Raw genomic sequence first — 18,027 nt, 5'->3', positions numbered from 1 at the left:
ATGACAGGTTCCTTGTAACAATGCACTGATTCTTTATTTTTATTTTTGCCAGTCCTGGGCCTTGAACTCAGGGCCTGGGCTCTGTCCCTGAGCTGAGCTACAGTTCCACTTCAGGCTTTTTCTACTTATGTGGTACTGAGGAAACCCAGGGCTTCATGCATGCTAGACAAGCACTCTACTACTAAGCAAGATTCCCAGCCCAGTGCATTCATTCTTATGGTGAAGATGTATTGAAGGTTTGGGTCCAGTATTGGTGCTGTGTGAATAGATATAGATGTGTTTTGCTTTTACTCATTTGTCTTTCACAGTCAGGGACAATATTGACCTTGTGTTAAGACTCCTGAAGCCCAGCTTCATTTTGGTCTAATTCACAGGGAAGTTTTATCTTCATTAAGGACAGAAGAACATAGTTTTGTTGTTGATGATGATGATATATTTTTTCCTTTTATTTTATTTTTTTTGGTCAGTCACGGGGCTTGAACTCTGGGCTTCGGCGCTGTCCCCAGGCTCTTCAGAAGCTCAAGGCGAGTGCTCTACCGCTTGAGCCACAGCGCCACTTTTGGTTTTCTAGTGGTTTATTAGAGATAAGAGTCTCACAGACTTTCCTGCCCGGGCTGGCTTTGAACCATGATCCTCAGATCTCAGCCTCCTGAATAGCTAGGATTACAGTTGTGAACCATGGGCACCCAGCTTCCTTTTTTTTTTTTTTTTTAAATCAATACTGGGACTTAAACTCCGAGTTTCTTGCTTCTTCAACTGGCACACTATCATTTGAACAATGCCTCCAGCTCAGCTTTTTTCTGGTAAATTAAATGTGAAATCTTACAAACTTTTCTGCTCAGGATAGCCTCTAACCATGATTCTCCAGGTCTCTACCATAGCTGGGCACCAGTGGTTCACGCTTGTAATCTTACTCAGGAGGCTGAGATCTGAGCATCTTGGTTTGAAGCCAGCTTGGGCAGGAAAGTCACCAAAAAGCCAGAAGTGGAAGTATGATTCAAGTGGTTGAATGCTAGCATTAAGCAGAAAAGCTCAGGAATAGTGCTTAAACTCTGAGTTAAAGCTCCAGGACTAGAACAAAAACAAGAAACAAGAAAACAGATCTCCATTTCCTGAGTAGTTAAGATTATAAGTATAAACTACTGATGCCCAGCTTGGAACCCAAACTTTAAAACTTTTTTTTTTTTTTTTGGTCAGTCTGGGTCTGGGCTTTGTCCCTCAGCTCTTCAGCTCAAGGCAAGTGCTCTACCACTTGAGCCACAGTGCCACTTCTGTTTTCTGGTAGTTAATTGGAGATAAGAGTCTCACAGACTTTCCTGCCCGGGCTGGCTTTGAACCACTATCTTCATATCTTAGCTTCCTGAGTAGCTAGGATTACAGGCATGAGCTACCAGCACCTAGTTAAAACTATTTTTTTGTGAAAAAGAAATTTTCTATACTACTTATACCCTTCCATCTATTCTTAAGGACTGATCAACTGATCAACTGAAATCCTTGAACTAGTTACTTCACTTTTGAAAATTTCTCCAAAGACAATAATTTAAAAGAATGAGGAAGAGCCTGGAAGTGGCATTGTTTATTCTGTTATTTCCTGTACTAGTAGAGAAGAAAATTAAAACCACCTAAATGCTGAGAGTGGATATAAAGACTAATTTGTCTCATAAATATTGTACAATAAATCAAAATAATCATTACAAAGAATGCATTTAAACAGTAAAGAAAAAGGGTTTTTTTGAGGGCATTTTTTATAATTTTATTTTATAGTTTATATAACAGAAATAAGACAAGCCAAAAACAAACAGAAAATTGGTTGGTGACAGTAGAATTGAATGAGGGAAAGAACATTTATACAAGAAAGGAGGTTTGATATAGAAAATGCTTATAAATACTGTAGTGAGAGTTGACTAAGCAGCACTATCCTTTGAGGAACCACGGCAATAGGAAAGATGCCATCCAGTGAGCCTTAGCATCCAACAGATTAAAAATAAAATCACAGCTGGGTGCCAGTGGCTCATGCCTATAATCCTAGCTACTCAGGAGTCTAAGATCTAAAGATCACACAGTTCCCAGACAGTTTAGGCAAGAAAAGTCTGTGAGACTCTTGTCTCCAATTAACCACTAAAAGAAAACAAACAAAGAATCCAAACCAGAAATGGTGCTGTGGTTTCAAGTAGTAGAACACTAGCTTTGAACAAAAAAGCTCAGGGACAATGACTAGGCCCTGAGTTCAAGTCTCACAACTGACAAAAAAAAAATGAATGAATAAATGAATAAATAAAATCACTGGGCTCACTACAAATGCAGTTCTTTTGCCATATAGACAAAAAACAAAAAAGAAAAAGATGCTTCCCCAGTAATGCCTGGAGACACAGGGAGTCATGTATTTAATAACCACTACAGGCAAAAGCTTAAGCTCAGAAGAATAAGCAAAAAAAAAAATCCACATTCCAACCTACTTTTTCTTTATAGTTATAATTATATGAAATTACATAAGTGCATGGACCAAGACTCAGAGACAAAATGAGACAAAAGTAATAATAAAAATGAGACGAAAATAATAATATAGTCAACATTTCTGGAGCTCATTTTAGATGAATGTATTATTTTTACAAGCTGATGTCTAAATATTGGAATATTTGTACACTTTTATCCCCTTCAATTCCATAAATACATGCACTAAAATAAATTATGGCCTACCATATCCAATAATAAATATGACAAAACAATCCAAAATAATTGTAGTGGTCAATATCCAACTATCTTTACTGGGAATCTAGTTCCTGAGAATCTAGTTAACTCAACAACAACAGCCAATGGTTTAAAAGTAATGACACCAATTTCATCAATTGGAATCTTTTCAGAGGGCTAGGAAATCTGAAGGATAATTAACTTATGAGAGGTTGCAAAGGACTACAACACTTCACTTGGTTTGATCTATAAATTATTTAACTATGAGAGGTTATTTAGTTGTACTTAAAGAGCCGTACCTAAAAGATTGGCATTCCCATTTTGATGCTTACAAAAACATTAAGCAATGACACTCCCTTTCCAAGGGAGATGAAGGATTATGAAAATAGTAGATTTCAAACATTGGAGGCTCTCAATCACTTCACATCTGCAAATCTGTTTAATTAGTTCCACTGTAACTGCTATGGCTGTGTTCAGTCAGCATTCTACATCCTCTGTGCCCCTCCCCCTCCTACTTAGAGACTCTCCCTCTGTCTTCTACCCCCCCTTTGCCTACTTTACATTAAAGAAAAATTTGTACATCAGCGAATTCACAGGATTCCTTGACTATGTAATCAGGGACATCATAGGGCACCTTTCCCAAAGATTTCATTTATCATCAAAGAACACCAGTGTGCCTTATTACACTGGATTACAGACATTGCAATCTCCAAGGAGAGACTATATTTAGGGACACAGAATTCCAACTTTAGGAGGTGGCTTTCTGAGTGTTTGCATAGATGGTATAAACTAAGTTAAAGTTGTCTCTCCATGTAAGTTACTTAGTTACTGTCCAGGTTAGTTACTGCAATATAAGCTAGCAACATTGTTTAAAAGTTCAATATGGGTCTTTTTATGTCATTCCCTTATATGTGCTCTGGAGTGAAAATCCACAGAGATCAATGTGGGGGCTCTTTCTTCTATTCAATCAAATTAGTGAGAAGTTCTCGGGGGAAAAGCAGGATCTCCAAGGAGGAAGGAAAGAACGTGGCATATGCCCTCAACAGTGGACAGAACTCAGAAGCATTAACCATATTACAAGGTGAATCAACAGAAGGCTTTATTGGAGACAGGAATCCTGTGTGAGGAGGTACAGGTGGATCTGGGTAGAGCATTCACCGCCCCCCCCCCACTCCCCTAGGAAGAATCCTCTCCAATGAGCAATGAGAGGTTGCCATTAGTATTTTGAATGACAGATCTATATAAAACACAAGTCTGTCTGGGGCCTTTTAAACTTCCTTACCTACCCTTTCATTTTATTTTTTTTTAATTGTATTTTATTTTATTTGAGAACATACTGTACAGGGGGGGCTACAATTACATGGGGAGGATAATGCATACATTTCTTACCAAGCATTGCAGCCTCCTTACCCTTTCATTTTAAAACTAAAATACCCTTCCAACACATAAGAGCAACATGTAAGTTATATCAAGTCTAAAATACAAGCTGGCCACCTCCCAGTAATTTTGTGTTTATAGACCTCTTTGTCTTCTCCATGCTCCAAGCTTGAAGATACAAAAGAGAAGTAACTGGGTAAGGGATCCAACTGGAATCAGGAAAACCAACCAGTTGCCTTCAGGAACTGACTTGCTTGTTTATCGTAAGTTTCTAGGCAGGATGATTTTTTTCATGGCACATCTGGCAACATCATAAAAACTCTGGGTCCCTAGTGACTATCCAGCAATAACTTTTGTAAATCATTTGTGACTATTACTGATGTGAGCTCACTCTGAGCAGCAAGAGATGTAAGTGGCCAAGGACAAATTTTTTAAAAAGGCAATCAAGAGTGGTAGGGAGGAAGCCCTTTCTCTTCAGGAAGCCTTCCATCTATCATTTGAAACTAGAAAATTGCCATCATTAATAGGTTACAATTAATTAGGCACACCTTGAGGAATTAGACAGCTCTCTCTCTCTCTCTCTCTCTCTCTCTCTCTCTCTCTCTCTCTCTCTCTCTCTCTCTCTCTCTCTCTCTCTCTCTCTCTCATTTACTGGTTAAAGAAGAGTATTCTTCAGTTGAGCAGTTGGAACTTTCTGCAAAATATATGTGGCACATGCTTACTCCAGACAGAACACCAGTTCAACTTCTCCTGTTGTGCTCTGTCATACAACACCACAGCAAGAGGAGAAATACTTCCCATTTGTCCCTGACTCAAAATAATGTGTTTTTGTAGGTATGGGTACTAAAAAGGATGAGATGATCATGGTGGGGCACAGTAGGAACACCAGCTATTCAGGAAGCAGAGGCAGGAAGATTGTAAGTTTGAGGCCAGTCTGGCTAAAATTAATGAGACCTTATTTCAAAAACAAAATATTAAAAAAGGGTTTGGGAGCATGGCTCAAATGCTTCCCTAGTATGTTGAATGATGATCTAGGTTTAACCGCCAATACTGCAAAACGAAGGCATTGTTGTTTGGAAACCTAAGCTATCTTTACTTATGAGTAATTTTGTCAAAGTCATCTGTGGGTTGGGAGGGGAGGACCAGGGAACAAGGGAGTATATTCATTGACCGTTCCTTCCTAGGTCCAAAAAGAATTCATCCAACCAAGGGAAAAATGTGCTTGGAACCATCTGCTTCTGTCTACTGAAGTCATTGTTCCATGAAAGTCTTCCTTTTTCTTCTACACTTTCCTCTTCTTTCTCTCCCCTTTGCTTCCCAGTCAATAAACTTCATATTCAGGGATCCTTAGTGAGGCAAAGCATCTCCCAGGATTTCTACCCCTTCAGTCCTCACACCAGCCCGATGGCAAGGCAGAGAAACTTGATAGGAGGCCCAGGGGACCATGAGAGGAGCACAATGTATGTTACAGATCACAAAGCCCAACAGCCATGGGGGTTTGAAAGCAGAGTCTCTGCATTTTTATGAATTGTTTTTTGTTTTGTTTTGTTTTGTTTTTGGAACTGATTCAGCCTTATTCTGTGGGGAGATGGTGGCTTCTCCCTTGGGTCCTAATGAAGGGTGGGTGGGGCCTTTGGCTCTTTGGGGCCTTGTCAAGGAAGTAGAACCTGAAATCCATGGTTTCTCAATGCTTACAAAAATCTCTCGCTGAGGAAAATAGTTTTAATGGAGAATTGCCTAAAGGCTATGAAGACCATTTGTTTATCTTGACACTATCATATTTATTTTTGGATTAGACTCAGCTGGTCAGAGAGCTGTGTACCTGGAGATACTGTTTTAGATGCTTGCAGGGAGCTGCCTTCACGAACAAAGCTTTACAGTGACTAATTTGGTCGGCATTGAGGGATATTATTAAAACACTAGCCCACCTCAGAGACATAAGAGGGACAGAGTGAGACATGGTTCATCAAACAGCAATCTGTGTTTCTCTGAATATGTAAAGACGTCATTTCAGGAATGTCACAAGCAGGTGACAATGGACCTTCTTCTTCCCTATGTGTTTGTCCATGGCTTGGACAACATTTATTATCTATGGTACTACATGCGTTTTAATGTCTTGGCCTTTAACAAGTTTCAACCTATTTCCTTAGACTTATTTTTTCCCCCACATCTACTTGTTTATAATTACATGAGCAAGTGTGTGTGTGTGTGTGTGTGTGTGTGTGTGTGTGTGTGTGTGTGTGTGTGTGTGTGTGTGTGTGTGTGTGTGTGTGCTGGTCTCAGGGCTTGAATTTAGGGTATGAGCTTCCGTCCCTGAGTTTTTTGTGATCAAGGCTAGTACTCTCCTACTTATGCCATAGCTCTACTTCCAGATTGTGTGTGTTTGTGTGTATGTGTGTGTGTGATTAACTGGAGATAAGAGTCTCATAGAATTTTCTGCCCAGGCTGGCTTTGTACCATGATCTCAGATCTCAGCCTCCTGAGTAGCTAGGGTTTCAGGAGTGAGTCACTGGACCTGGCTGCAATTTTTTTTTCCTGGCGGTAACTTTTAAAATAAATAATCATAAAATCTTGATTCCAAATAAAATATGGTTATATATGGTAACATAAGTAAGTCTATTCAAGAAACATATTATCTATTGAAAAAATGAGTTAATGTATATAGTTTCTCATAGATTTAACAATTTTGATTATAGATAGTAATCATAATGACACTTACAACCTGCCTAGAGACTATAAAAAGAGCAGAAGCCTTAATTGAAAAACATGACTAAAGAGATGGGCAAATTATAAGGAAGCTGATAGAATAGTTTCCTACTTCATAATATCTCCTTGGAAATGCCACCACTGTGGAGTCAGGACTCAAGGGGTAATAGTAGCTCATGCCTGTAATCCTTGTGATGCTCAGATCTGAAGATCACGGTTCAGAGCTAGGCCTGGCAGGAAAGTCTTTGAAGACTTTTATCTCCAATTAACCAGCAAAATGCCAGAAGTGGAGGAATGGCTCAAGTGGTGAAGTGCTGTGAGCAAAAAAGCTACGCAAGAATTTGAGGTCCCATACCAAGCACGCGCGTGCGTGCGTGCGCGCGCGCGCACACACACACACACACACACACACACACACACAGAGTAAGCATTTCAAAATGCCAATGTCACTAAAAGCAGAAAAATATCCTTATAAAAGCCTCCTGATTGGTGTCAATATAGAAAACTGAGTTCTGTATCAATGTATTAAATCTTGACCTTAGAAAAACCTTAAGATAACCTAAATTACTGACAATTTAATTACACAAGTTTTATTTTATATATGTCTGAAGACATATTTATACCCTTTAATATTTTTTAACATTTCAGAATTTGTCTAGTCTTTCTTTTTCCATTTCAGAATAACCAGTTAGGGCATATCTTAATCTTTCAAAAATCCTTTTTATCCATAAACACTTTTCCTTTCAACATTTTTTTTTCTCAAAAACTATATCCTCACACCTTCCCATATATTTTCTACTTTCTGATTTTTTTGCCTTTAAAAAAATTTATATTTCAGATAGTTTTTATTTTAAAAGAAACTTTAAATGTGAGTATCTTTAAAAACATTGTATTTGAGGCTGCAGAAATGGTTCAGATGGTAGAGCTCCAGCCTTGAGCAAGAAAGCTGAGGAAGCTTGAGGAAGATCAGGCATCTCAAACAAAGCATAAATAAATAAATAAATAAATAAATAAATAAATAAATAAATAAATAAATAAATAAATAAATAAATGAAATTATTGCATTTGCACAATAGCTTTTATGACTATAATTTTAATATTAGTCCTTTTTCTTCTTGACATGTAAATATCTGTTCAAGGCTATTACTTTTCTTTCTTCTTCTCCTGTGTCTTTTGACCCAAGAAGGATACACTTAATCTTACAATGTACATTTAATAAGTGGACATAGATGCACATGGCAAAACCAGCTGTAAGAATGAACTCTTCCTTACTTAGAACTTCTTAACTTCCTCTTCAGCTGCCTGAGAGCTCTGCCCCATCCTAATCACTCCATCCACTTGTCCTTCCCACCCTATCACCAAGAAGTATCATGTTTAATTAATTAGTTAATTATTTTGTTCATCCATTCTTTTTCGTGGCACTAAGGTTTGAACTCAGGGCTTGATCTTCCTCAGCTAGAGCTCTACCACTTGAGCTGCAATTCAACCCTATTTTTTGTGTTTGATTTCTGTGTTTATTCCTTGCTTTTTTATTCCATAGTTTTGCTAAAATTTATTTTTTCTAAGTGAAGTTTCTTTTAGGTTTTGGTGAGGTTCAGAGCAGACTAACAAAATTTAGCACCCTGGAATTTGAGAAAGCAGTGGAAGCAGCAATTCACTCTCATCTTGTCTTCTGAAATAAGCTATAAATCTTTGGGGATATTCTGTGAGGCATATCAAATGACTAACTCTCGTTGGAGAGTTAGAAGGAAATTAGAAGTTAGAAGGGAAATAGCCTTACTTTGTCCTTATGGACAAACAAGGAATGGTATGTGATTTTTTTTTACACTACTTGAATAGGACTATGACAAATATTCCTAAGCATAAATCCTGATATTCACATTAAAGTGACTCTAGGATAATACCAAGAAGTATTTTGAAAATTCAATTTTATAAGACAAACTTTTAGTGATTATAGTAATAAACATTCTCATCAGTATTCTATCTCAATGTATCTGTGGATTTATACGCTTTCCAACACAGGACATTGTTGCAACACTTAAGTTTTGTGATCTCTTTTTAAAATTCTTTTTGATGGTATTGTGATTTGAACTCAGGGCCTTGGGTTTGCTTGGTTTTCTTGCTCCGCTGGTGTCCTATCACTTCAGCCATGCCTCTAGACTGGCTTTTTGTTGGTTATTTTAGAGATGGAGACTCATGGATTTTTCTGCCTGGGCTGGCCTCAAACCCCCATCCTCTAGATCTCAACCTCTGAGTAGAAAGGCTTATAGCCACAGTATCTGGACATTTTCACAACTTCAAAGGCTATAATCAGTATTTTACAGCTTTCTTTATTTCATTACCATTGTGAGGCTGATATGGGTTGGATGAATTTCTTCTTAGTGAAATGCAGTGTTTTGTCTATTTCTGATTTGACTTGAGCCTTTGTTCTGATTCATGCATGTTCTGTACACATTTTACACATGTTTTTATTCAGTCTATCTTTCTCAGTTGCATTTTCAATTGGAATGCTATGATTCCTGGTGCCAAATATTGGTCATTTCCCAAGAAATATATGACAAATATACATAAAAATATATTAAACACATTTATATATGAACCTAATTAGGGATTCAGAATTGATCATAGTAAGACTATCAGTGGTAGAATATGCACACTTGGAGTTGTTTTTTTTGCTTTAATTCTGGAGTTTCCTATAGAAGAAGAAATGCCTAGAGGAGGCCAGCACAGGGGTCATTGGGTCAGTGAAGGTCACCTCATGTCTCAGTTTTCCATCAAGACTCAGAGAAAATTCCTATGTTGTCAAATATTCTGATAAAAGAGGCTTACTGAATATACTGAAGGGTAGTGAGTGGTTCTTTTGGCCATGTGGTTATCATTAAAGTGCCATTTACTTGTGTGAAATGTCAAGGCTCACATTTTCCCTTAGGTACCTTTTTATTTTTGATTGGTTGACTTCATAATCATTAAGCAATTAACATTAAAGCAGTTTTGGTATTAATAGAAGCAAACCCATAATTTCTGAGAAATGTGCATTATTATAAACATCACTGAAATTAAATCAAGTAGGACTGGAGATTGTTTATAGAGATCAAGTAAGCTGCAGACCGTGTAAGTCCTAGGAGAGATGAGATCAGGCTTTGACTAAGTTCTCTGACTCTGAAGGATACTCATCTGTTAAAGATAACCTTAAATGCATGTGTATTTCTTGGAGGCAAACTCTTTGTGATAAATACAAAATTATTCATCAGCTCTTGCTTATTTATGAAAAAATGTCTTTTCTAGTACCCAAATTTAAGATCACTCCCTGGAGAATTCTGAAATTTAAAGGAACATCTTGGCCGGGTATAAACTCTGTGAAGTGAAAACTTCCATATGTCTCATGCAGACTTTAGAAACATGTGGGAAAGTACTTGTGCATGTAGAAAGATCTCTGCACTATGGAAGCAACTGTCAGAATGCACAATTAATAGAATAACTGTCCTGTGACCACATTTGCTTTTAAGAGAGGACATTGTGATTGTAGAGTACTGATAAGAATAACAATTGTGATTATTAGCCTGTCAACCAATGAATAGATAATGAAAATGGGATAAAGCCAGGTGCCAGTGGCTCACACCTATATCCTACTTCCTGAGAAGGCTGAGATCTGAGAATCACTGGGCAAAGTTGGCCTGGAAAGTAAAGTTCATGAGACTCTAATCTCCAATCAGCTGTTGTGGCTTAAGTGGTAGAGTGCCAATTCTGAGTAGAAAAAGCTGAGAGACAATGCCCATGCTCTGAGTTCAAGCCCAAGTAGCAGCACAAAAAAAGGAAGCAAGTAAAGAAGAATGGAAGAAGGAAGGAAGGAAAGTCAAAATGGGGTATAGATATACAATGGAGCATTTTGTTCAGCTATAAAGAAGAATGAAATTATATCATATCATTTGTAGGAAAATGGATGGAACTGGAGATCATTGTGTTAAAGTGAAGTAATTCAGACTTAGAAAGACAAGTATTTCATGTTCTCTTTATACGTGGGATTTAAATTTAAAGAAAAACAAAGGCGTTTCTTTACAGTTAACTTTAACAAATTCATACAAATTAGTAATTACAATCTTGTTAACTCACAAGGAAACTTCAAAACTGCATTTTGCTAAAGATTATGTATTAAAATGTGAAAATTGAACTACACAAGTATTGAAGAGAGAAAAATTCCTCAATTTCTTTATTCTTAGTACCACTACCATGATTTACAGAGCAATATACCTGATGTAATGAAAAGAAAAATAAGAAGATATTTTAGTTGAAAACACATGTTATTTACCTAGTTCTTATTTGTGTATATTCAACTGTCCAAATTTCCATTTTCTTAGTCATCTCTATGTGAATTACTGTATCCATCCTCCACTTCCCACCCACTAAAAGTTCTGTATTTGTTAAAGTTAATTGTACAGAAACACCTACTGCCTTGCAGTTTAAAGGGAATCTATTTTCTTCATTTCCAAACCATGATATGAATGTGGAGAGCATTGATTCTTGTATGTAGGCACTGTGTTTTAGATGCATAAGATTAGGTATTCATATTAGTATATTTGTGAATTTAATAGCATTATGATGAATTTCAAATTTAAAAAAATCCCCAAACTCCAAAGAAAAAAAAGTAAAGCAAAGATATGACAGGAATGTAAAATGGGGAATGTTTGAAGCTGGAAACCAGTAGATGGGAAAAGTCAAAAGAAGAATATAGAAAAGAAGAGAATATAGATGATGTTCATAGATATTTATAAAATAGAATTGTGAGACCTGTTACTTTTTTAGACAGGTGACTGGATAGTAGCATAGCACTCATCTTCCCATGGTGTTTCCCTGTGTCTCTAGCTCTGTGTTTAAACCTCCCCATCTGAGGGAAAACAGCCATAGTGAATCAGAGCTCACCCTAATGTGCTCAGTTTATCTGGATTTTCTCTTAAGAACCTATTTAAAATAAAGCTACATTTACAGAAAACAGAGATTAAGGCTAAAATATCCTTTCAGGAGATGCAATTCAATCCATAACAGTGCTAGCATTTTTCCTAGAAAATCTAAAGATGTTGTAGAATCTGTCATGATATCCAAGTGAAGACCAATTGTTCTGACAGATCAATCCAGGTATCCCTCACAGATACTCTAAGGTGCCTTGTAGAATATTTACTGCATTTGTACTAAAATATTGGAAGAGTGAGTTCATGGAAAATTATACTATAGACTACTTTCTGCAGAATAGGTATCACTGGCTACATGTCAAGAATTGAAGCAAGGGCTAGATGGTTCCTTCTTAACCCCACATAGCATCCAAAATAGGGATGTTAGGCTCTTTCTTTGTGTGGGTTCTACACATAGCTTTATCTACCTGTCAGTCCACTACCCCATTCCTACTGGCACAGTCATGGTACTTTATAATCCTTTTCCTGTCCATTCCACTTGTAAACACCCTTCCTTGCTTCTCAACAGCTATAGCAATATTTTCTGGGAAGTTTGACACTATTAGCTAGTTTTCAGTGATTCATTTATGCATCTGTTCACTCTAGTGGTTCTCAACATTTGGACCAATATGCTCCTTTTAGTAGCATAGTACTTCCTGTAATATTTTGAAATGAAAGTCATAAATAATATGGGCTACCTATCTATATAATTTCAAAGAAGTTAAAGTAATTCTCTGATAGCAATATCAAGAATGAATGGATATTAATTCATAATAACAGGTGTAACAATGTATAAGTATTGAGACATACAGAAGTTTTAAGCCAGGTATTCATGATATATGCCTGTAATCATAGCTACTCATAAGGCTGAGATCTGCAGGATTGTGCCTCCAGGTCAACCTAGTTAGAAATTATCTATAGACTCTATCTCAAAAATAATTAAGAAAAAGCTGAGCCAAAGGCATGGCTCAAGTAGTAAAGCACCAGCTGAGCAAGTGTGAAGCCTTGGGTTCAAAGTTTAGTAGTGTACCCCCCAAAGAAGTGGTATGATGCTTGCTCTTCTGTTCAGAATAACCATAAATACTTCAGCTATAAATGCAGGTTGATATACATGTATGGCATTGGTATACATGCCTCTTAGAAAAGTTCAGAGCAGAACAAAGACTGCTCAATAATGGTTCTACTGGATTTAAAGTATAAGGATATTTTATACTGATGTTTTATATTATATGTAGCATGTTGCTATGGATTAGGTGTAACTCATCATCATTTCTTAGGGAGGTAGTTGTAAACACAAATGCCTGGTGGGGGCCGAAATTTTCTTAATAGAGACCCAGAAACACAACAAATCAAAGAAAGGTTGGACGAATGGGATTGCATGAAATTGCAGAGCTTCTGCATGGCAAAGGACATAGCTAGCAAGATTAATAGAAAGACCATGGATTGGGAGAAGATCTTAACTAGCCATACAATGGACAAGGGTCTCATATCTAAAAGATACCTGGAACCCCAAAAATTAAATTCCCCAATAAGAAATCTTCAAAGAAACAACTGCCCAATAAATAAGTGGGCTAAAGACTTAAAGAGAAACTTCTCTGAATAGGAAAGAAGGATGGCCAATAGACACATGAAGAAATGCTCAACCTCCCTAGCCATAAAAGAAATGCAAATCAAAACAACATTGAGATACCACCTCACCCCAGTAAGAATGACTATAATCAAGAACTCTAATAACAACAGATGCTGGAGGGGATGTGGACAGAAGGGAACCCTACTGCATTGTTGGTGGGAATGTAAACTTGTTCAACCACTTTGGAAAGTAGTATGGAGGTGTCGCTACCGCCTCGACCAGCAAAGGAGACAGGACACCGGACTCTTCTCTCTGCCGTTTATTCAGGACCTTTTTTTAATCTTGTGACCCCAACCCCGGGGAGAATTCCCCACAGCCTTAAGTACCCGCTGGGTAGCCAACCCTGATACGCCACGTGGGAACCACCAATAGGTTCAGGTGCGCGGAAGCAAGCCAGATTCTTTGCCTTAGCCATATCAGGAGTTGTTTACCACAGAGAGCACTCGCCATCGGGAAGGCGGAGGGCGGAAGCTGGCACCACCTTCCAGGTGCGGCCTCTCGCAGCTCTCTACATGGAGGTTCCTCAGAAGATTCCACATAGAGCTCCCCTATGACCCAGCAATCCCACTTTTGGGCATTTACCCAAATGTTCACAAACAAGACCACACTAAAGCTACCAGCATGACTATGTTTATCAAAGCATTATTTACCATAGCTAAGATATGGAACCAACCCAGATGCCCCTCAGTAGATGAATGGATCAAGAAAATGTGGTATATGTACACAATGGAATTCTATGCCTCCATCAGAAAGAATGACATTGCCCCATTTGTTAGGAAATGGAAAGACTTGGAAAAAATTGTATTAAGTGAAGTAAGCCAGGCCCAAAGAAACATAGGTCCCATGGTTTCCCTTATTTGTAATAACTAGTATATGTCTGAGTCAAGCAGAAAAGGTCAGATAAGTTGATGTTAGGAAATGGAACCCTAAGATATGTACTCAAATGTTTTTTTTCTTTCATGCTTTGTTGCTTTGTATGTCCCTCCCCCACGGTATAACCCCTGCCTTCACTGTATTTGATGTTGGTATAATTTGTGGAGGGGAAGGGGAAAAACAAATCATTTAAATAGGGATACTGGTGGACCCATTGCAACAAAGAGACGTACAAGTTGTTATATCGAAAACGAACTTACAACTTTGGTGGGGCGGGGGGAGGAGGGTGGGGGGGGGTGGGGGGAGGATGGGATGGGAAGGGGAAACAAAGGAGGAGGCTACAATGCTTGATAAGAAATGTACTCATTATCTTGCTCATGTAATTGTAACCCCTCTATACAGTATTTTCACAATAAAAAGAAAGAAAGAAAGAAAGAAACAACAACAACGAATGCCTGGTGGGATTCTGGAAAGCCAAAGAAACCTAAGGCAATTCACAACCACTGGATACATACAGTACATACAGCGCCCTGTCCCTGGCCAGTAAATAGCTGTAGTGCTCCCAACAAGTGTGACCTCCAAAGGCCAGCCTACAACTTCCCTGAATCCCCACCGCAGCATTTAATCAGTCCACAAATATTTCCTGGGTTACCACTGTGTCTCAAATACTAGATTTACAGAGGAAGAAAAGTAGGGAAGCAACTAAAGAAGCAAAATAAGACACAGGAATAAAACTACATATAATGCACTGAGAATATCAGGTGAAGGGATTGTTACAAACTCCAGGTTGGAGAAGAAAAAGGTAAAGGTTTTAGATCTAAGTGGTTTTAGGTTATTGAGACTGCTCAATAGAAGAGCAAAGTTCTAGAAGACAGGTAATGTTTAAAAAATCTTGTGTGTCCTCCACACACAGTCAACAAGATGCTATGGGAGCAACACTGGCCTGTTTTAGAGTTAGAATACATTCTCATATCTTTGTCTGAGCAACCTACGTAGACATGGTTACTTGGATCTGATTCTCTTTTATATTTTCTTTCCAGTGACAGAAACGATGGATATAGAATGCTAAGTAAGTACTGTCTACTTTTAATACTCATACAGAAGTTTTAAGCCAGGTATTCGTGATATATGCCTGTCAAAGTGAAAAAGAAAAGCCAGAGAACCAATGGTACCATCTGTCTAATGGTTGTCTTGGTGGCTCAAATCCTTGGAGGGTGGCTGGAGTCCAAATATCAGAGAAAATTAGACTGATCTCTCTTGTCTATATCTCTTTCCTTTGTTTTCTCTTTTTCTCTTCCTTGCTGTCCCCTTCTTCTATCACACCTTCTGTTCCTCCTTCATTTATTGATACGTAGTATTTTTACATATTTATGAGGTGCAATGTTATTTTGGACTCATGTATATATTGGATAATCATCAATAGAATAAATAGCATGTCCATTCCTTTAAACTTGTCTCATTTCTTTTTCTTTTTTTTCTTTTTTTTAATTTTTTGGTCAGTCATGGGGCTTGAACTCTGGGCCTGGGCGCTGTCCCTCAGCTCTTCAGCTCAAGGCGAGCGCTCTACCACTTGAGCTACAGCACCACTTCCGGCTTTCTAGTGCTTTATTGGAGATAGGAGTCTCACGGTCTTTCCTGCCCGGGCTGGCTTTGAACCTTGATCCTCAGATCTCAACCTCCTGAGAAGCTAGGATTACAGGCGTGAGCCACCGGCAACTGGCTTTGTCTCATTTCTTTATGGTGAACAGATGTGATTCTCTCTCTCCTAATTAATTTGAGATATATAATGCATTACTGTTCATTATATTCAACCTGTTATAGTGTAAAATCTACTTTAAACTCCAAAGAATCATTGAAGTATTACAGGTAGCCAGTGTTAGAGAAAGAAGAAAAGACAGAATGGGGAGCTGCATCTCTCTGGAGATGGTGAGACTTCCTGTGGCATCCTGCAGACTCAGGTCCTCATGTCTCTATATCTATATCGAAACTAATGTCCAGTTACTCAAGACTATCTGAATATAGTCCAACTAAAAAAGGGACAGGCACTATAGATTGATGAATTAATAAACATACAATTCTAGAACACATGAGAGCTCCTAATTGCCAAATTTGAGCTCTTATATAATTCTAATTTTTTGTTTCAATTTTTGTAAGGGCAAAGAAAAGTTTAAATGTCCCTATCTAATTTGACTAATACATGTAATTAGTACACTTTTATCTAAAGAAATTTTAATATAAACTCTAAACTATCTGTTTTTCTTTTCTTTGTTCTTGATCTTCTTTGTGTATATCCTCTCAGATATGCCCTCCATAGGAAAAAAATCTTATATGAGTTGTGACTCTGAGGAAAATCCATTCCTATTTTCATTGTCATCTCCACAGAGTAAACACTTACTTCTATTCCAGACCACATGGGCACAGCTGAAATTCTCTTTAGGCACTGCAGTGAATTTTATAAAATAAGTAGACATCTTTTGGTTTTTAAGTCATATTCATATATTCTTGCTCTGTTTGGTGTAAATTTCGACAAACAAGAAGAACCCAGCTTCCTATTAGAAGTCTGTTAGGAACCACGTGTACTCACACAGAAATGGGGAAATGGTAGACACTGAGAAACAATGATTCCATTATTCAAGGGAACAGAAGCACTGATGTAATATCTGTCCATCTTTAAGGAACAGTCTTTTACATGTTACACAGAGGATTGAGGCCTCTGCAAGTCCACTAAAATAGTTCCATCCAGTATCAAATATTCAAGCGAAGCATTTGACTACCACAAGTCAATTATTGAAGCCATATGTAATAGATAAAACAGTTATAAAGGAGTTTACAAATTCCTGACAAGTTCCTTTCATCTTATTTTTACTTGGTTTAACAATGTAAAGGATACATGGAAATGAGCCATGCTACAGTGTTTGACATCCATGAAAGAACAGCTGTATATTATGACTAAGTATTGAAATCCTGTTCAGTGAGGGTACTAGATGAGTGGAGGGCAACTATAATTCAGTAGAAAAAAGGTAAGACTGAAAATCAAAGGTGGCAGATAACAGGAATTAAGTTAATGGTTTTAGATGCTATCAGTCTACATGTATTCAAAACCAGTAGCCACACCTCTGGGCCTAGTGTGCTTATACACTGGGAAAGGAAACCAGCCTGAAGCTGGTTGCATACCTTGCTTTAGAAGAGCTAGGCAACAAGGATCCTCTTAGTTTAATATGAAAAATAGAAATAAGACTCACTTTATGGCCAGTTATGAGAATACACAGCCCATCTCTCCAGGAGGTTGGGATTTTTTTTCTAAAGTGAATAATACACTATTTTGTGATTTTGGCTGGAGATCATTTTTCTGATCATTAAAAAAGCCAGGGGAAAAAAGTCTCATTTTAAGATGCTGGAGTTAAACTGAGATCATATTGAGCAAGGGTTTGAAGCCAAAATACTAAGCAATGTTTTCCAGCTTGTTACAACCTCTGAAAAAGTCCATGCATGGCAATAAAACAGAACAAGCAGCCATGAAAGGAACATAAAGAGAGACAGATGGACAGTTGTCCAACTTTCACAGAGAGCATTGGATCATAATATTTTGAGTGTTCCCTCGCTCCAGGACATCAGGCTCTCTTCCCACTGGAAATCATGCTTATCAGCAGCATCTGCAGGGGTGCCCTCATCATGGCCCCTCTCAACTCCTGTTTAATGAAAAATGATAGCTGCTTCCACAGTGGTTACAGAAACTAAAGAAAAGGCCATTAAGTGGACATCATCTCCAAGTTTCCTTTCTCCCTTCCTGTCCTAACCCAAAGCATCATG

The sequence above is a fragment of the Dipodomys merriami genome, unplaced genomic scaffold (assembly GCF_024711535.1).
Source record: "Dipodomys merriami isolate MVZ:Mamm:240054 unplaced genomic scaffold, mDipMer1.0.p SCAF_13, whole genome shotgun sequence".
Classification (NCBI taxonomy): Eukaryota; Metazoa; Chordata; class Mammalia; order Rodentia; family Heteromyidae; genus Dipodomys; species Dipodomys merriami.
This window is presented reverse-complemented; position numbering follows the sequence as displayed.